Here is a 22,336-nt window from a genome sequence, read left to right as displayed (position 1 = left end):
CATATTTTGAAATGGCTCCTTTTTGAGCCATTTCAGTTTGGAGGAATTGTAAAAGGAATATTTAATTAAAACGATTAAAATATTTTCTTTACAAATTTTTGAATTGGTTTAGAATCATAGTACAATTTAAATAAGTTTTGAATCAATTCGAACCGGTCAATCCTAGTTGGGAATTTTATTAGAAATCCAGTTTGAATCGAAATGACGAATATTCGTCTTTAAATACTATTCCATAGTCCATACCATGTGGGATGTCATATCCATACCCAGGTTTGATTCTCTTTTTATATATATATATATATATATATTTGCTTTAATTGTTTTTAATGTTTTTTTTAGACCAGCCTAACTCGGTTTAGCGCTAATAGGGCTAGGCCAAGGCTAGCCCGACCCAGACCTGGGGCTTTACCGACCCTACCTTTCATAGCCATGTACGTGCACCTAAGATACTCATGCGAATCACGAGGTAGATACACTCCCTTGGATGAAAAAGCTACTCAAGCGTCGTCTTTGTTTATTGGATGTGATTTCCATAAGGCTGCAGTTTTATTTGTTGAAATAGAATTACAACCTTCCGTTAGTTTCATCTATTTTGATGGACAGGGTTTGCTCACTGCCCAGTAAAGAAAGAACAATTGCTTCGTGTGGGCTGGACTGGATTTGTACAACACGCAGCCCTGAGGCAGCTTCCATTTTAATGATGGATGCAAATAGGTGGTCTATTTAAAAATAATTGTAATTAACGGTTTAAATATTTTAATAATATAATTATTAATTTTAATTTTTAAAAATTATTTATTTTTTCATATTATGATCTCCATGTTAAAAATTATACATTCTCTAAAAATTAAAATCAAACTATATTTAAAAATATATTTATTGGCAAGCCCGAGTTTATACAAATGCGGGCTTGGCCGCATGCTAACCGTGTCCTTCATACAAATTAAGGGAAAGACTGGGACCTTTTAGTGTAGGACCGTAAAGACATGCATTGTGTGTGTGCGCCGGTGTTGGGCATTCCATTCCATTGTGAGTTCATATGCTACAATCCAGTGAACCATGGAGAACCATGTTATTGCTTTGGTTATCACCATTAATTGAACCATGGATGGGGATGTCCCGTGGAACCAACATGGACGAGGACGAGACCTCATTGTTGGGTCCTCACACTCCCCATAACTGTTCCTCATTCAAATGGATGATTGTGATTCCTCAGTTGGTCACGCGTTTTCATCATGGATTTGATTGATACTTTGTCATTTACACATTTCTATTGGATTGAGTGCATTGATCCTTTCTTAAAGTTTCTATATTTGTACAGTAATATAAGGAAAATTGTTTTATACGGGCTGGACCTCATTTCTACATATGTAGGCCCCGAAATGTAAAGTAAAGATGGATACAAATATGTTGTCCATCTAAAACCAATTGAAACTAACGGTACAAAATTTTTTTTAATAGAATTATTAGTTTTAGTTTTTAAAATTTATTTAATTTTTCATATTCATGATCTTCATATTAGAGAATACATATCCTTTATAATTAAGTCAAAAAATCCATCTAAAAAATAGATTTATTAAGAGGCTTGCATTTTTACATGTGCGGGCTTGGCCTGCATGCTAACCGCATCCGTAATATAATGAAATAATATTAAAAAAATCATGTTAAGATTGTGTGTTTGATCCCAATTTTTAAATATACATTCTTTTCATTTCAATGAATCATATCATGAATCATCACGACAAAATTTTTTTTGAAAACACAACTTAGAAATTACTTTTTGCCTAAGTAACATAGGCCATCCAATTTGGTAAGGTGCTCAGATTTAGGCTTTAGAAGGATTTTTTCTATTTTTAAATTTCTTAGATGGCTTTATTATGACTAGATAAATAATGCTACAAAATAATTTTCTTTTTAGTTTGTTAAGGTCTAGATCTTGAATTTCACTAAATGGATGCTCAGAATGCACAATACATGTTCTCTAACAATACGATAGGTACTAACTCCGGGGGACTGGATATCAATGGGTAGAATTAATTTCCACCGTTCATCTTTTAGGACAAGTGATGGATCCTACACATACGAAAAAATGAGATACATGTCTCTTCTTGGTCTTGAGGTATTATTCCTTTCCCGAAATTGCGCTGTAACCAGGACTTCAACAGTATCGCCATAGGCATCGGCGGCCATCTGTCGTATCAACGGTGGCAAAGTGGGACCGATCAAGCGTATGCTATTCTTCTCAAGAAAAATTATTCGATAGGGCTGTGGCCCTATTAAAATAAATAAAGCCTTACCTCATAACTCCTCAAAAATTACAATTCAAATATTGAAAAATCTTTAAAATGATCATTTTGGCTTGGTTTGGACGTTATAGTTGTAAAAAAAAAAAAAAGGATTTCAAACTCTAAATATGGTGTATATTGTAACAAATTATTTAGACCGTCCATTTCGTCCTAAAAATAAATGTTCGCAGATCCGCAAGATCCATATTATTTTTTGAGTTTCAAATTTTTATTGTTGATGTTGAAAATTAGTTTTAGAGCCTCATAAAAATTTGTGTTGCCGAAAGTTCTTTTGGGATGAGGATTTAAAATATAGTTTTATTTTGTTTTCATAATGCCTGGGCCTTAATAAAAACTTCATCCTTATTTCAATTGTGTATTTTGCCGTCACCTCATCGCTATCCCATCCATTGATGGGACAACGATAACCCAATTCACATACTGTTACGAGTCATTAATGGTATTTTGTTTATTTCGGACTCATTGGCGTGGGCTTGAGTGATTAGCCGCTAATGTTAAACAGCGTTATATTTTAAGTTTGATTCCTACAACTGAATTACCCTTAAAAAAAGAAAAGAAAGCAGAGTTGTTCATTTGTTTTTTTTTCCGTAATTGCGTTGTATTGTATGGTTTTTGATGATTATTTTGTTTATTTCGAGAGCGAAGCAAAATATGAACAATTGTGTCATATGGGTTGGACCGCATTTGTAAAATATGCTGGCTAAAGATATAAAGCATCCATCATAAAGATAAATGCAAATAGGCAGTTCACCAAAAAATAATTGTAATGAATAGTCTAAATATTTTTTCAATATAATTATTATTTTTAATTTTTTAAATTTATTTATTTATTTATATCTATAATCTCCATGTTAAAGATGGTATATTCTTTAAAAATTAATAGCAGATTATATTTCAAAAATATATTTATTAGCAAACCTGCATTTCTACGTATGCCAGCTTTGGCCGCATGCTAGCCGCTTCATCAAAAATATGGTTTTTCGAATTTGGACTCAAAAAAAAGAGCGCGCGGAAGGCTAGCGTTGTAAAAACCGGAATCTTGTCTTGAATCACTAGTGTTAAACTTGTCTGACTCGTATGATTCCCAAGTTAAAAAGATCAGAAGAATTTTGGGGTTTTTAAAATCGCAATTAATCACCTATCCATCTGAATCGGGCGAGTTTTGGTTTGGATCTGTAATTTTCCAAACACTAGGCATGCTATTACCGATCCTTTTCGGGCAACCGAGATCCAGTAAACATGACTTGTTTTCAAGCAGATTCGGGTTCTTTCGGTACCCGGATTCTGTTATTAACGGGTCAAATGCATACACTGGGATTTACAAAGAGGCCATCTATTTTTGGAAAATGGTCAACCCTATCAAAATAAATAAAACCCTACCTCATAATTCATCGAAAATTTCAAGGTGCTGAAAAATCTTTAAATCAATCGTCTCAGCTTAAACATTATGGTTGTGAAAAGAAATAGGATTTCAGATTTTAAAATAGTGTATATTGCAACAAATCATCTAGACCATATATTTCCCGTTGAAATAAATGTTAATAGATCTGCAAGATTTGTACCATTTTTTCAGTTTCAAATTTTATTATCGGTGTTGAAAATTGATTTTAGAACCATCATAAAATTTCCAATGCTCAAAGTGCTTTTCGGATGAGAATATCAAGTAAGACTTTATTTTGTTATTATGAAGCTTACAAAAATTTCATCATTTATTTTTTATACATGAAAATCACAATCATTCCTACTCGTTAGATATTAAATTGGATGGTTTGAGGTGAGTAGTGAGTTTCGAGAATTTTTTTTTTGAATTTTGTGTTTATTCAATGACACTGTTACAACTACTCATTTTAAAATTCTAAAGAATCTATAGGCAATCCCTTGTATATTTTATATACGTTGAAAGAGAGATGTCCAATGAATCAATAATTGGGCCAAATAATTAAAGGATTATCGTTAGTGATTTTATATACGTTAAAACAGAGATGTCCAATGAATGAATAATTGGGCCAAGTAATTGAAGGACTATCTTTAGTGATTCTGTCTATTCATGGTTTGAAGTCCAGGTGCAATGAATCTAAACCTTGGGACAGTTTCAACTAGAAATTTAGTCGATTTTTAATGTTTTATTTTTTCCTACAGTCTATGTCATTAGAAAGTAGGTCGATTTAATGTGTTTGTTTGTTTATAGCAATATTATCAAATTCATTTCGTTTTCAGATTTTAAGCATAAATTGAAGCGAAGAGAAGTATGGTACTGCTGCTTCAGTCAGATTCGAGCCGCTTCAGCATGCTGCAGTCATCTTTGGGTATGTTTCAGCCGAAGCTTCAGGATGTTTCTGTCAGAAAAACAAAAATCTATATAATAGTATTTTTTTAAAAAATTATTTTTTTTAAATTTTTCTATTAATTTTATATATATAAATATTTAAATTTTTTTATATTAATTTTTTTTAAAAAATACAAAATCTTCCCTTAAATATGAGGTAGTACCAAATTGCTTCATTTTTATCACCCAAAAAAACTCCTCCTAAACTAAAACCACAACATTGGTTTATAGTTTTATGTCGCTCCTCCTAGCCATGCACGATAAAAAGAGAGACGTATGCTAATGGAGCTTTGCTATCTCTTAAAAAGTTAAAAACACCTCCACCTCAACATGTAGGAAACCCACTTGCACCTCCAGGGCCTTCTTCCCAAGAGCTTTTACAGTGAGAAAGGTCTCCAGCTAAGAGAAAATCAAGAGATTTTACAGTGAGAGAGTGAGAAACCTCAGAATTCATCATGGGTCTGGAATCAAAACCTTTTGACATGGACCCAGCCTTCATCCAAGCCCCTGAGCACAGGCCCTCAGCCATCTCTCACCAATTTGCAGAAGGTGTCACCATAATCGACCTCTCTCCTCTCTTGTCGCCCGATTCCAAGAAATCGAACCTTCTCTCTCCAGAATCTATAGATCCTGCGACTCTTTCAAGTTTGGTGGATAAAATCAAGCATGGGTGCAAAGACTGGGGTTTCTTCGAAGTCATAAACCATGGGGTTCCAATGGAGCTTAGAAGAGCTGTAGAGGAAGTGTCTATCAAATTTTTTGGATTTCCATTGCCGGAGAAACGAAAAGTTTGGCGAGATGAGGAGAATGCAATGGGGTATTATGATGAGGAGAATACAAAGAATGTGAGAGATTGGAAAGAGGTCTTTGATTTCTCGGTCAGGAGCCCCATTGTAATTCCAGAGCTCGAGGGCGAGAGCATAAAAAGGGTCACCACCATCGCGAACCAGTGGCCAGAGAATCCACCAGAAATGAGGCATGGAATCTTGGAATTTTGCTCTGATTTCATTATTTGGCCTAATTTGACTGGAATTTTTTCAAAATTTTGGCTAGAAGTTCTCTATAGTTTTGGAAAGCTCTGGTTATTCTAGGAATTTAGAAATTCTCTATAGTATTGGAAAGTTCTGGTTATTCTAGGAATTTCATTATCTTTAGTTAAGATTTGCTCAAAAAATTAGAAATTTACTTATGCTTATGGCCTTATAAGTTTTCTAGAATTTTAGGGCTTCAGCTACAAAATTCATGAAGAATAGTGGATCTTCACTTACCATGAAATGAAGTTTGATTGAAGATTAATCAAGGCTTCTTTTTTATTTTTTTATTTTTTTTTTCTTATTAAAGTTTAAGGATTTATTTTTGGAATTTTTTATTGTTATTTATTACAATTTTAACTTTTATTTGGGTTTTAGGATTTATTTATTTAGTTTTTATATTTTTAGGATTTTAGGAGATGTTTTGAAAAATGGTTAAAATGTTTATGGAATTATTTGTTTTAGTTTTGATCACTTTTTTTTAATTATAATGTAATAAAAAGATCTGGGTGTCTTAGACTTTTGCACATGATCAGTCTAAACAGGCTGTGAATAGTAACAACAAGCCTTCTTTAGGGTTTTGGAGTCACTTTGTTTTTACAAGAAAAGCCAAATCCTCTTCAATTTGTGATATTTTGATAGATTTATTGATTTCCTTTTTTTTTTTTTTTCCCTCTTTTATCCATTTTTTGCATCACTGGTTTAGCCATGGCTTTCATTTTTGTCCGGATACATTCAATTTGGTACACCACCTTCACCTGCCGGTAGTAGTTAGAAGAAGGATAAATTACGTAAGGACCAGTGTTCGCAAAATCGAATCGGAATGGTTAATCGGATATGGGTCTGGAAGTGGTTTAACTGGCTTAACCAGTAAACCGGCTGATTCAACCACTCTAACCGGGCAAGTCCCGGGTGGTAAAAAAAGTGTTGAAAAAATAAATAAATATGTATATATATATATATATATATATATATATATATATAAAACTAAAATATGAAAAACATATAAAGAATGATTAAAACAAAACACATTCAAATAAAATTGAAAATTAATGAAGAAAATAGATTTTAATGCATTTTATATTTTTCAAGGGCCATTTTTTAAATTTTTTAAAAAAGATGAGAAAATATAAAATTAAGTATTAATGACCAAAATAGTTTTTAATCTTTACCATAATGTAAAGAATATTTAAAAATACATTACAAATCAAAAGTCTTTATTTTTCAGAAATTATATACATTTTTTTGAATTTTTTTTAAAAAATATTGGTCGATCCCCCTAACCGCCTAAAACTAAAACCGGCCAGTAATCGGTTCCGATCTAACCGGATGGTTAGTGGTTAGATTGAACGATTTTGCGAACAATGGTAAGGACAACCTTTCAATACCTTTATTATAGTAGGGGTCAAATTTTTGTGAAAATTATACCCACCTTGCCTCCCGTTTTCTTTTTCTTCCCCCACCCCCTTAGAATTGCCCACTTGTTCAATATTCGGCTATTTCTCCTAGTCATGCTATTCAGTGTTGCTAATGAAATGACAACTCAACTGCATTATAAAAACCGGACTTACTATAAGTGATTATTTTTATTAGCTAATCAATATAATGGAATTTATGTAATGGATATAAGTTTATTTACTTTGTATTGTTATTTGTTTGAATGTTTTTTTAATAGATTTTCCTGTAGCTTTTATTTAATATGTTACTTTTTTTTTTTTCTTTCTATTTTTCTATTTCTAAATTTCTATTCCATTTCTCAATTTTTTTAATTTATTTCGTATTTTATTTATTGTTGTTGGTATTTGAATTTTTTAATAGATTTTCCTTTATATCTTATTTAATATTTTACTTTTTTATTTCTATTTTTCTATTTCTAAATTTCTATTCTATTTCTCTATTTTAGATTTCTATTCTACCATTCCATCATTATATATATTTTCATATTCTAATTCTAAAATTAGAAAAATAAATTTGAATTAATTAGAATTTAAAATATATTTAAAATTTCAAAAAAAAATAAAAAAAATGATAGAATAGAATTTCTTATCCTAATATATATTCTAACAATTAAAGATATCTATCTAGTAGTTCATGCAGAATAGAAAAGATATTCTATTATGCTAAATTCTATTTCAAGAAATTTTATTGCAAAATAGTAAGAGTTTAAATAATAATAATTATTTAAAAGAAGTTGATTACGGTATTAGCAATACCATTACCCGACAAGCCCTGACTAGGAGAAATGGTCGTAAACTTGCAGGATCTCCTACGTATCCAGTGTTAGAAATACTGGACACATGGGCAAAAAAAGAAAAGCAAAAAAAGAAAAGAAAAGAAGGAGGTCCGCTGAGGATGGTCTCCACATAATCCATACAAAAATTTGACCCATATTGTAATGAAGGCGTTGAAAGGTGTCTGTACGTAATTTGTCCTTAAAAGAAACAAAATTTACCAAAAAACCACCATAATAGTTGACCTTCTTTTTAAGTTATTTTAGATGTGTATATTTTATGCAGTTGGATTTAGGAGAATGTTTGCCAACAATCTAGAAGTCCGACATGCATTAACATTTGTTCGATCCCTATCCTTTTCCAAGATTACTAGTAACCCGTATCTCCATCTCAAAAAAGGATTGGGTTCCAATTATTCTCAACATACATCTTGCATCAAGGTTGTAGGCGTAAATCATACACGGTCATTCTCCTTCATAATAGGAAAAGTATATAAAGAGACTAATTACTTTCAGTACATGGAGATTATAATCATCGTTTTTTCAGATTTTAAATTAGATGGTTGTAAGTGTGTCATTGACTAATATCAAAGTTTAAAACACAATTTTTTAATTTCATGATACACCTAGACTATCCAATTTGATATTTAATGGCTAGGAGTGATTGTGACTTTGTTGTGACAATGGTAAATGGTCTCAAAGGATATAATCCTTTTAGAATATAAATTTTGGTTAAAGATCATTCTTACATGATCATTCTGTTCTTCTTTAGTAAATGACCTGTAACTTTGTCTGAATTTTTTCGGAGTTTAGGATTGTCGAACTGTTGGTGTCCACGTTTTTGGTAGAACCTAGTCTCAAAGGATCAATGCCCTATATTTTAAAAAATCACATCTTGCAACCTCACAAAATCTACTGTACTAATAAACCTTTAACTTGTCTGTTGAAGGAGCGTATGTGAAGCATATGCACAGGCCACCGAGAAGCATGCAGTCCGATTATTAGAGCTGATTTCATTGAGCTTAGAATTGCCAGCCTCACGCTTGCATGATTTTTTCAAGGACCATACGAGTTCTGCAAGGTTGAATCGCTACCCTCCATGCCCGTGTCCAAATGAGGCACTAGGAGTGGGACGACACAAAGATCCTGGAGCACTAACTGTGCTTGCACAGGACGACATTGGTGGTCTAGAGGTGAAGCACAAGGATGGTGAATGGGTGGCTGTGACGCCAGTTCCAAATTCTTATATAATCAAATGTAGGGGATCTGATTCAGGTATGTGAATGAAAAAGAACACTACTTTGGGTGAACATTTTCTTGAAATTCTTTTTTTTTTTTTTGCGAGTAATAAACTATTAATCAAGCTAAACCTAACTAAAACTGCATTTTCATTATTTGTTCTCATCTATTCTGTCTTTAACATTTTGTAGGTGTGGAGCAATGATGAGTACGAGAGTGCAGAGCACAGAGTGGTAGTGAACTCCAAGAGGGAGAGGTTTTCAATGCCCTTCTTTTACAATCCCTCTGCTTATGAGTTCATAGAACCACTTGAAGAACTGGTGTCTGAGGAAAATCCTCCTAACTATTTACCATATAATTGGGGTCACTGTTATATTACCAGAAAGCTTAGCAATTTCAAGAAGAGGATCACTGAAAACATTCAAATACAACACTTCAGAGTATCCAAGCTGAATGCTTAGGGGGTTTCAAACTTAAGAAGTAATCAAATATGTAGTGAAATAATGGCCAGGTAGAGTCTTTGAAGTGGTCCTACATTGTAATAGAGGACTTATACTGTGAAATGTTAGTTCGAAACACTATGATTTTCTTCTATATAAATATATGGAAAAAGTTTATATACGGTTGCAACCTTATACTGTTGAAGTAAGTTGCACCTAAAAATTCTACAGTGGAGAGCGTTCAAGCATAGGAGAACCCTCTAACTGATCATCTCAACCTTGTGATGAATGAAAGTGAAGAAAGAAAAGAATTTCAAGTCCAAAAAATGATGCATCTTGTAATAGGGTATCTTAACCGTCTATTTTCAAGGTTTTCAAGTGTTCTTTGATCTATGCCATTTTTGAAATTTTAAATTTTATAATTGAAGATAAAACGAGATTTTGAAACCATCATAAGGTTTTCTACGCCGAAATGATATCTCTAAGTAAATTTTCTAGGGTGCTCCTGTATGAGGAAGCAACCTTATACAAAGCTCACCCTAAATATATTTATATGGACCTGTTTGCTTTTGTTGGTCTTCCTTTTTTAGGTTTAAGGTTTATATTTAATTTTCAAGCTTTTAAAAAGAACAACGGGCTGTTTTTGTCATTTGGTATCTAAATGCTTTGTATGTATCAAATAACATAAACAACCTTAATTATTCCTTATTAGCAGGCCTGAGTTGTGTTTATTTGTAATCCTAAACAAGCAGAGGTCATTATTGACATTAAGGCTTATTGGGGGGTCAAATTCTTGAAATACCTCAGTTCCCTGACCCTGAAGAAGGGAATTGTGCAAACTTTTTAAGATTTTTTGTCAGGAGGTACTTGTGTGATATGAAAATAAAAAGGCAACTCCTCAAATGATAATTGTGATGATTTTACCCCTTCAACAATTTTACAAAGTATTTAAACCCCTTAAATAATATTTTTTCCTCATATGATATTTTTACATAAAAAAAGAGACCACAGGAAGATCCTTTTTTGCCGATGTTTTGAATCAATTTTGCTGAATTCAAATATTGAATCCGTTTCAGTGCCAAAAAAATACATTTCAAAGTTCCAAACACTTAATCGCATTTTGGAATTATCTCTTTTCTGAGCCATTTCGATTCCGTGAAATTGTAAAAGAAATATTGAATTAAAACACTTAAATTATTTTGTGTAAACTTTCGAATTGCTTTGAATGTACAATGTAAATAAGTTTTGGAACCATGTGGAATGATTAGACTTGAAATCCGAGAGATGGGGAGCTCAAAATTGGGATAGCCCAATTTTTGTAACTCTCAATTTCACCAAAAATGCATTTCAAATTGAAAAGGGATCGTGTACTCTAAGGCTCTATTTTGGAAGATCATAACTTTTCTTAGCTATTGAATGTGAAAACTAAGGGATTAAAATGTATTATTGCCTTCGAAAAAATTTATCTCGGACTTTGTGCTCAATTAGTGGTATATCACTATCCATTCGATTTCACATCCAATTGATGTCAATGATTGTAACCTTTTTGTATAAAAAAAATAAGTCGCGCTATGTTATACATTTCCAATTAAAAAAGGTATATCATGTTTCCTGGAGAGCGAGATTGGCTGAATGAGCTTGAAATGAATTAAAGGGTGGAATATGCATTGTGGTTAAAAATAAAAAAAAATCTAAAATGATAAATCTCAAGGTAGGGTTGGTTCGCCTGTAAATATTACCTGAAAAATATTTGTAAATTACGTTTCACACGTTTGATAGACTCCAAATGTATATGCAAATATTTTACCATGGCCAATATATGGTAAAACAAAACCAAACATTCATTCCCCAGGGAAGTGCCGAAATAGTGCCGCAAATCCAATTAAATCTCACACCCTCGTGTCTCTCTCTCTCTAAAATCAAATTTTGCAGATGCTCTCACGGAAGCTACCATCTCTCTCTAAAATCAAATATTACAGATTCTTGATTTGGGGTCATAATGAGTTACATTGACACAGTGGAATCAAGGGCACCCCCAGGGCTCGTAGTTCATGTTGCAGAGAATGGCCATAGTTTTGAGCTCAACTGCAGTGAAGAAAACTCTGTTGAAGCAGTTCAGAGATGCTTAGAAACTCTATGCCAAATCCAATCCCCCCACCCACTGGATGATGTCGTGGACCCTGTGCTTAACGCTCTCCTCGTATGAGAGACAATTCCGATACTATTTTCAGAGAGGCCACGCCATTTATGTATCCACCCAATCAAAATTTGAGGCCTGTAAAAGGCTTCTCAGACAACAAAGGGTTCAGGAAAGGGCTTTCGAGGCAGGTCGAGGGACAAACCAGATTTATGTGTAATTTATGAAATGGGGGCTGAGATTTTTCCACTAGGGACAAGTATCTCTCCAGATTTTTTTCACATATTGATCATGCTCTTGGGTTGGCTTGAATTGTGTTATATTTTCAAACCAACCAAGTGCTACCAAACATATCAAACGGTGTACAAAATGCTTTTTAAATACCCTACACACAATTTTCTTAGAAGTCACCAATTCTCAGCTCTTTAGAACCCGTCTCTCCTGTTTAGGAGTTTTACGAGAGATTCCGATTTGAATGGACAAGTTTTATTTTTCAAATACTGATCCATTGTCTATACATCGGAGGTCAGAGGAGGCATGTGCAATTTGGCGTGTCACATCCATACACAATAACCATATTTCTCGCTTTTCGCAACGGGATGGGTGGCCTGGCCTGGTGCAATCAGCCCGGGCCCACCTGGCCTAGGGCTGGGCAATTATGTCAGAGGGTGAGGCTGGGTCAAGCCAGCCCTCCTCTCGGGCTCTAATAAAACTCGGGCTGTGTGTTAAGGCCTTTTTTTCCAGTTGCAGCGGGCCCTATGAGGATAAGGGCCAGGCTCGGCGTCCTTACAAAGTCTTTTTGACGTGTATATATATTCGTACAAATCACGATGTAGATTTATTCCCTTGGTCAAAAAAACTACCCGAGCGTTGTTTTATTTATGTTTTTTTTTTTTAATATATTTTTTTTCAGCAGCAAACATGTGGGTCTCTGGCCACCTCTCAAAGCATGGCAGGCCATGTTCAGGGTGTCTCTCTCAATGTAAATCTGTTATGGCTCTGCACGTTCTTCAACGAGTCAATCAGGCAACTTACGGTTCAGTTTTTTACGAAAATTTCATCACTTTTCCTCTCTGAGCCTTAAGAATTGCAATAATTACATGCATATCGTTTTCTTCAATTATTTTTGTGGGTCCCCTTGTCCTATCTGAGGACAGAGAATCTTTTTCAAATTGTTGCGTCTGTTTCGATTGTTGTGCCCTCGTTGGTTTCAAAACTTAATTGTTGCTTGCGATGATTAGTTTTCACATCCAACTGGGTTAAAATTAGGATTTTCTACTTAGCTATATGAGCAAGGGTGCGGTTTGTATAGAGCCGCGACTCGAAACAATCAAAGTAAAGCGTGCTCGGTGGGGCAGCTTTAAACTCGATTGGATGATTTTTGGCCATCAAAGTATGAGAAATAAAATATGAAATACATATTTTTTAAAAGACATAAAAATTTACGTGGTTCACTAAAAAGATTATATCTACGGATATCAAAGATTTTGGGACATAAATTTATGTTTTTAAACCTCGACAAAGCCCAGTCATGTAAGCCCTTTTAGATCTCTTTTAAACCTACTCTCCTAAATATCTGTATTCCATAATTAAACCACTATGTAGAATACAACTTTGAGAACAATCGAGATTTTCTCTTACTATGAAAGAAAAAACCACTCAAAATCTCCATCGAAGCCGCTTCTCTACAAGAAAAACAAAGAAAAAAAAGCACTCAAAATCTCTGTCGAAACCGTTTCTTTATAAGAAAAACAAGCATTCTTATATATATGAGGAACAATCACAATGTTTCTTTCCATAAGAAGCTATATTCTCTCTAAGGGAGAATGAGCCTTTCAATATATATGATACACAATCACAACGTTTACGTAGAATTTGCAATAAAAGAAATAGCGATGAAGGAAAGAGAAACAAAAATTAACACGACATATACGTAGTTTGGCAATAGTGCCTACGTCTATGAAGAGTAAACCAGTATCTCGTTACAAGGGATTACCCTGGTTTACCAGATATTTATAAAGTTACAATTATTGTCTTTTAGGAAACTAACCTCACTACAATAGTAATCTTATAAAATATGAAACTCAATATAAGAAACTTAATATCTTGTAATATACAAGATATGAAACTAAATATCTGGTTTATATAACTGTTAACGCTCCCCCTCAATTTGGTGCGCAGATATCAATGGAGCCAAACTTGGACAATATCTAATGGAACTTTGTTTTTGCAATAGCTTTGGTAAACATGTCTGCAAGTTGGTATTCACTTTGAACATAATGAGTACTAATAATTTTTTACAAAACCGTTTCTCTCACAAAGTAACAATCAACTTCTATATGCTTGGTTCTTTTATGAAAAAATGGATTGGAAGATATATACATAGCTGTTTGATTATCACAAAACATCTTCATTGGATTGACCGTTAGGAACCCTATATATCGAAGTAGGTATTTTAGCTACATAAATTTACTTGAAGTTGAAGTCATATTTCTATATTCGGCCTGTATACTGGATCGAGCAACTGCATTTTGTTTCTTACTTTTTCAAGTAACTAAGTTTCCACCGACTAATGTCCAAGAACCGGTAGTGGACCTCTTATCAATTCGACTATCTGCCCAATCAACATCAAAATAAATAATAATATTAGTGTGACCATTCGGTTTCAACCAAACACCTCTACCGGGTAACGACTTAAGATATCTGAGAATCCTATAGACAAGTTCCATGTGACATGATCGAGGAGTATACATAAATTGGCTCATAAGACTAACCACATACATTATATCTGGTCGTGTCACAGTCAAATAAATCAATCTGCCCACAAGTCTTTGAAAGTGGTTCACATCTTCAAAATGTTTTCCATTTGTTGAATTAAGTTTGCAATTAATATCAACAGGAACGTCAATGGGTCTAATACATATTTCCCAGTTTCTTTCAACATACATATTTCCTTTGAAAAATGAATAGTTCTTTTTTTGAATGTGCTACTTCAATGCTAAGAAAATACTTTAGTTGACCAAGATCATTGATGTCAAATTTCGTGTGAATATAATTTTTAAGCTTCATGATGCTTTATTTATCATTATCTGTAATGATAATATCGTCAACATAAATGAATACAACTGTTGTACCTGAAGTTCCCATTTTTTGTGAACATCGAAGAATCGACTGAATTTTAAGAAACCCGATGCTCATCAAAGCAGAGCTGAGTTTGACATACCATGCACGATGTAATTGTTTAAGTCTATACAAAGCCTTCTTTAATTTGCATACAAGTCCTTTATCCCTTTTTTTAGAATGACTTAGGGAAAAAATCATATAGATGTCTTCGTGAAGGTCACATATAAGAAGGCATTTTTAACATCTATCTTATGCAAAGATCATCTATAATTAACTGCGATAGATAAAAGAACACGAACCATATTCATCTTGACAATTGGTGCACAAGTCTATTTATAGCCGACTCCATAAGTTTGGGTAAATCCTTTGGCCACTAACCTGGCATTATGCCTCTCAACAGACGAATCACTAATATATTTGATTTTATAAACTCATCTACATCCAGCTGTTTTCTTTCATTTAAGTAGCTTGACAATGTCTCAAGTATGATTCCTGTCAAGTGCTTGAAGTTCTTCTTTCATGTCATTCCTCCACACAGATTGAGAAATAGCATTTTTAAAATTGGTTGGCTCAGAATTATTGGAAATAAAATTTTAAAAAATAAAATTGGCAGGAGATATATTTTCATAGGAAATATAATTTTAATAGGATAAGAAACTGCATGGTAAATATAAAAATATTGAAGTAAAGAAGAATATTGAGAGAAACGAGGAGACCTGTGCAACGGGAGATTAGGTGGGGCCGGGGCCGCAGCTACGACGTAGTCGTCTTCTTCTAAACCAATTTGGTAAATTTCAGAGGTATCTTTAGTTTCAGCTTAATCATCATGACTTGTTCTAGGTGTGTTGGACACATTGCTAGTATTAATATCATGTAAGGGACAATGACCTCTTGAACACTCCCCTGGGGTCCTATTTTCTAAACCACTATTCAATGTGTCATGGAAATATGACTCTATTTTAACACGCTTTGAGTAAAGCAATATCCAAGAAGAATACATCTATTGGAACGTTTATCAAGTTTATCGCGGTTGTGCCCAGCTACAAGAACATAAAACACGCATCCAAATACTTGCAAATGAGACAAGTCAATTTTTCTATTTTTCAAAATTTCAAAGGGAGATTTATCTTTAAGAATTTTACTTGGAAGTCTGTTAATCAAATAACAAGCAGTTAAAACAGCTTCAGATCAATAAATTTTTGGAAAAAGTATCTGAAACATTAAAGACCTTGTAGCTTCCAAAATGTTTCTATTTTTCCTTTTAGCAATTCCATTCTCCTGAGGTGTTTCAACACTTAATGTTTGGTGCATAATATCAAGATTCAATAAATACTGAGAAAAAACTTTGTTTACATACTCTGTATTATCATTCCACAAAATTCTAATCTTGCCATTGTATTGACTAGAAATCAGTTTGAAAAATTCTTTTAACACATGAAAAACTTCTATTTTATTTCAATAAATATACCTAAGTAGCAATCATCAATAAAAATAATGAAATATTTAAAACCGACATAAGAATCAACTAGGGCTGGTCCCCACACATCAGAATGTATCAAATAAATATGTTCATTTGAAACATGCATAGAAGACTGAAAATGAAGTCTTGTATATTTTGAGAATTTACAGATTTCATAGGAGTTAAAGTTTAAGGATATAGAGGACATTAATATTTTTAAAACTTTAACTGAGGGGTGTCCAAATCTCTAATGCTATAATTGTTTAATATTATAATTATCTTGACTGGCAACTAAAGCCTTATTCTTCTGATTAAATAAATATAGCCTATGAGATAGTCTTCCGTCACCAATCTTTCTCCTTGTAGCCCGATCTTGGAATGTCTCAGAGTTCAGAAAAAAAATAACATTGCAATTCATGCTCTAAGTAATTCTACTAACATACATCAAGTTAGAGGAAAGTGATGGCATAAAAAGAACTTCAGAGTTTTCAGATTTGGAGAAGAAATTGGTGTTGCCAACACCATGGATGGGAATCACGGAACCATTGACAATACATTTATGATTCATATTTTCATTAATTTTGAGGTCAGATAGATATTGAAATTGCCAGTCATATGATCTGTGGCCCCTGAATCTATTATCTAAGAAAAAATGTCACAGAAAGTCATAAAAGCAGAAGGCTTACCCGTATCTGGGAATGAAGAAGAATGATCTTGTGCGGAGGAAGAGCCATTGTTGTTACTTGGTCGATGATAATGATCACAGTTGCAATGATGAGTTTGAGTGGTTGTGGTTTGATCGATAGATCTGTTTGGGTCTCTACCTCCACTATTATTTTGAGGTATTTTTGTTTAATATTTTTCATTATTAGCAACTAAGGGAGATTTTTCAATACTTTCTTCAGAGGTTTTGAAACCAAAATTCATGATTATCTTCATAGTTATGTATCAAAATTTAAATTTTTCAAAAAAAAAACAAAAAACAGCTTTTGACCAAACAAGATAATTAAGTTTATTCAAAAGAACAATATTAAGTTTTATGTTGGAATTATTTTCTGAATCAACCATTTACAAGAAGATAAAGATAACCAGAAGCCTGACCTGATTAGAGTAGAAGATGCCTTAATCAGAAACAATCGAAGACCCAAATAAGTATTATTGTTCCTCTCTCTATAAATTGACAATATGTATCTAATAACTATCCCTTCGAGGTTCAATCTGATGCGCATACGAAATGAACAGCTGCTTCGTCAATAAGTATACAATTGCAACAAACCATTGTATGAGCTTCCAATACATCAACGAAAATGATATCCTCAACCTTCAATGAAGATGAATTAACTAAACAACAAAGGGCTTTCTTTAGTGATATGAGGAAATTTTATAGAAAGCAAATTTGTATTCTCACGCATAAAGCAAATTTCATTGAAATTTGATGATCGACCTGCTATCCTCGCACATAAAGCAAATTTGCATCCTTAGGCATAAAGCAAAATTTGGCTTCTAGGTCTCCCCACGCATAACAAAGCCCCACAATGGAAGCAAGGCGAGGGTAATAAGGAAGGTTTGCATCAAGGTCACCATGCTCTCTTATGTTTTTCGTTTTTGTATGGGCCAATGATAATGACCAAATTAGAAACAATATCCTATAACTTCCTAAAAATGTTGCTCATCTTTATCTCATTTTAGAAAGTTTTTTTCTTTTTAAATTTTTTTTTTTTAAAAGACAATTTTTATTTAATGGCCCTCTCTCAACATTGATCATCTCGACTTGAACATTGTGGTTGTAAAAAAAAAAAAGTATATCAAGCTCTAAAAATAGTGAATATTAGAAAAAATTACCTAATCCATCTATTTCACTTTAAAAATAAGTGTCGCCAGATTAGCAAGATGTATATTATTTTTTAGTTTCAAATTTGATTGTTGATATTAAAAATTGATTTTAGAGCCACAATTCCTTTGTAAAAAATGCTTTCAAAGATTTAAGATCAGGCTCTATTTTTTTTCCATAATGCCTGGGCCTTGTAGAAACTTCATCCTTCTATTTTTGCTTTTTGTTGCCACTTGTAGGTTTACATGATGAACGAGAGAAACGTATGGTAATGGAGATTCGGTATCTCTTGAAAAGTTAAAAGCTCCTCTGAACATATGAGAAACCTACTTCCATTCTCTCCTGGTAGAGGTCTTCTGTTAGTGAGAGTGAATCAAGAGCTTTTACAGTGAGAGAAAGGTCTCCAGCTAGTGAGAGAAAACCAAGAGATTTTACCCTCATAATTCAAAAAGGGTTTAGAAACCTCATAATTCATCATGGGCCTGGAATCAAAACCTTTTGAAATGGACACAGCCTTCATCCAGGCACCTGAGCACAGGCCCTCACTCATCTCTCACCAAGTTGCAGAAGGTGTTCGACCTCTCTCCTCTCCTATCGCCGAATTCCAAGAAATCGTACCTGCTCTCTCCAGAATCTATAGATCCTGCAACTCTTTCAAATTTGGTGGATAAAATCAAGCATGGGTGTAAAGATGGGTTTCTTCCAAGTCATAAACCATGGGGTTCCAATAGAGCTTAGAACAGCTGTAGAGGAAGTGATTATCATTTTTTTCGGTTTTCCATTGCCGGAGAAGCAAAAAGTTCGGCGAGGTGAGGACAATGCAATGGGGAGCATACCAAGAATGTGAGAGATTGGAAAGAGGTCTTTGATTTCTCGGTGAGGAGCCTCGTTGTATTCCCTGAGCTTGATGGCGAAAGCATCAAAAGGGTCACCACCTCCGCAAACCAGTGGCCGGAGAATCCGCCAGAAATGAGGTATGGAGTATTTGAATTTTGCTCTCATGTCATCATTAGGCCTTATTTGACTGGAGTTTTCTCAAAATTACAAAATTATGGCTCTGGTTAATCTAGGAATTTAGAAATTTTCTATAGTTTTGGAATGCTCTGGTTAATCTAGTAATTTCATTATCTTTGTTTAAGATTTGCTCAAAAAAATAGAAATTTCCTTGTGTGTATGTTCTTGGAAGTTTTCTAGAATTTTAGGGCTTCACCTACAAAATTTATGAAGAATAGTGAATCTTCACTCTCCATGAAATGAACCTTGATTGAAGATTAATCCAGGCTTCTTTTTGAATTTTTCTTATTAAATTTTAAGGTTGTATTTTTTAGAAATTTCTAGGTTATTTTTTAAAATTTTAATTTTTTTTATATTTTTAAAATTGTAAAAATATTTAGAAAAGTTGTTAATATACTTATAGAATGTTTTGATTATGGAATTACTTGTTTTAATTTAAGTAGGCTAGTGTTGGTAACTTTTTATATTAATGTAATAAAAAGGCGGGGTTTCCAAGACATTTGCACATGAATAGTAAAAGGACGCTATGCATTGCAGCAAACCCTATCAAGGGTTTGGGAACCACTTTTGTGTGCAAAAAAAGCCCAATACACTCAAATTTGACATATTTTGATGATTAATTGAACTTCTTCTTCTTCTTTTCTTTTCTTTTCTTTTCTCTCTTTTTTTTTTTCATCACTAGTTCAGCCCTTACCATCGCTTTCATTTTGTCTCGATACATTCGATTTGATACACCATGTTGACCCGATCAATGGAATGATAAATAGTTAAAAGGAAAAATTACGTAAAGACACCCTTTCAAGCCTTCATTAATTGAATAGGAAAAATTACTATTTATTTCTTGTTTTTAGAATTGCCCACCTGTCCGGCCATTTCTCCTAGTCATGTTGTTTGGTGTTACTAATGAAAGGACAACTCAAGTTCCTATTCTGTTCAGCATTATAAAAGCCAGACTTATTATAGGTGATTATTATTATTTTAATTTTCATTATTTAATTAAATAATTGAATTTATGTAATGCAATTATTTTTATTTATTGTTATTTGTATTTGAATGTATTTTTTTAATAGATTTTCCTTTATCTTTTATTTGATCTTAAACTTTTTTATTTCTATTCTTCTATTTCTAAATTTCTATTCTTTTTCTCTATTTTTTCTATTCTATTTTAGATTTTTATTATGCCATTCTATCATTATATATGGTTTCATATCCAATTTGATATCTAATGTCTAGGAGTGATTGTGACCTTGTTGTGACAATGGTAAATGGTCTCAAAGGATATAATCCTTTTAGAATATACATTTTGGTTAAAGATCATTCTCTTACATGATCATTCTTCTTTAGTTAATGGCCTGTAACTTTGTCAGAATTTTTTCGGAGTTTAGGATTGTCGAACTGTTGGTGTCCACGTTTTTTGTGAAACCTAGTCTCAAAGGATTAATGCCCTATATTTTAAAAATCACATCTTGCAACCTCACAAAATCTACTGTACTAATAAACCTTTAACTTGTCTGTTGAAGGAGCGTATGTGAAGCATATGCACAGGCCACCAAGAAGCTTGCAGTCCGATTATTAGAGCTGATTTCATTGAACTTAGGATTGCCAGCCTCACGCTTACAAGAATTTTTCAAGGACCATACAAGTTCTATAAGGTTGAATCGCTACCCTCCATGCCCGTGTCCAAATGAGGCACTAGGAGTGGGAAGACACAAAGATCCTGGAGCCCTAACTGTGCTTGCACAGGACGATGTTGGTTGTCTAGAGGTGAAGCGCAAGGATGGTGAGTGGGTGGCTGTGAAGCCACCAGTGCCAAATTCTTATATAATCAATGTAGGGGATCTGATTCAGGTATGTGAAAGAGAAAGAACACTTTCTTGAAATCTTTTTTTTTTTTGGGTGAACAACACTTTATTGAAATTCAAGCTTAGAATTGTGAGAAAACATAGAGGATTGATTGTTTTATTTAATATCGTGATTTACTTCCATGGTGCATATGCATTGGTAGCATTTATTTCGAACGTATTACTAACTTGTTCGCATGTTAAAAGGATAGATTTTCTTAGCAACTTTCTTCTCCTAAAATTTTTGAAATGTTTTTGATAGAGGTGGTAGTTGGTGATCTCTTCTAGATAGAGAAATTGGATGAGGCAGAAGTTTATGCTGAATTTCTTACTGATAATCAATGTATTTGTAGTTTATTTTTCAGATAATTATAATATCATTTGAGGCTTAAACTAGCTCCTCAGATCCAATGGCAATAATGAGTAAGTCGAGTTGTGTCATTCCTCAACTTGAAGTTCCAATTACTATCATAATACAATTTCCCTTTTTCTTGGGGTATCGAACTGGTTCGTAGACAGAATCTCAAAGTTGCAGCAACGAGCATCTTCCAGTCGAGCAATGTTTGCATTTATAACCTTTGCATTTATAATTCAATGCATTTGCTATGTTGGAGACATAAAAATATATTATTTTCTTTGTAATTCTCCACTCTTGGAACTTAAAATGATTCCCATAGACGTTCACAGACGATGAAAATTTTATTTTAACAAACAAAGAAGGTACACAAGAAATGTCTATTGGTCACATAAGAAATTAAGAGATCTCTAGTGAAATAAATCAGTACTAAACTATTAATCAAGCTAGACCTAGCTAAAACTACATTTTCTTTGTTTTTCTCATAAATTCTGTGTCTTTAACTTTTTGTAGGTGTGAAGCAATGATGAGTATGAGTGTGCAGAGCACAGAGTGGTAGTGAACTCCAAGAGGGAGAGGTTTTCAGTGCCCTTCTTTTACTATCCCTCTGCTTATGAGTACATAAAACCTCTTGAAGAAATGGTATCTGAAGAAAATCCCCTAACTATTTACCATACAATTGGGGTCACTTTTTTGTTAGCAGAAAGCTTGGCAATTTCAAGAAGAGGAACATTGAAAACCTTCAAATACAACACTTTAGAGTAGCCAAGCTGAATGCTTAGGGGATATGAAACCTTAGGAAATAATCAGATATGTAATGAAATAATGGCCCAGGTAGGAAGTCTTTGAAGTTATCATATGATGTAATAAATGATATAATGTAATAGATGACTTACACTATGAGATGGAAGTTTGGAATGCTATGATTTTCTATGTCTATAGTTTTGACATGGATATACTGCCGTGGTTGGGCTATGTAGACATGTGTGCTTGTGTTGGTCTAG

At 33.4% G+C, this 22,336-nt stretch overlaps 1 pseudogene across 1 annotated transcript; it reads left to right on the top strand.

Moving 5' to 3' along the window:
* Window positions 1-4,924: 4,924 nt before the first annotated feature.
* Window positions 4,925-22,114, top strand: LOC18446063 (uncharacterized; annotated as a pseudogene). Its single transcript, XR_016048191.1, has 8 exons — window positions 4,925-5,608; window positions 8,843-9,168; window positions 9,324-9,591; window positions 11,591-11,772; window positions 12,623-12,691; window positions 18,602-19,096; window positions 20,657-20,984; window positions 21,846-22,114. The product of XR_016048191.1 is annotated as an uncharacterized LOC18446063 (transcript).
* The last annotated feature ends 222 nt before the right edge of the window (window positions 22,115-22,336 follow it).

Source organism: Amborella trichopoda, chromosome 13, assembly GCF_054954075.1.
Source record: "Amborella trichopoda isolate Santa Cruz 75 chromosome 13, AtrichopodaSantaCruz75HAP2 v2.0, whole genome shotgun sequence".
Taxonomy (NCBI): domain Eukaryota; kingdom Viridiplantae; phylum Streptophyta; class Magnoliopsida; order Amborellales; family Amborellaceae; genus Amborella; species Amborella trichopoda.
The sequence above is the reverse complement of the archived record's forward strand: the minus strand, read 5'-3'. Positions and strand labels throughout refer to the sequence as shown.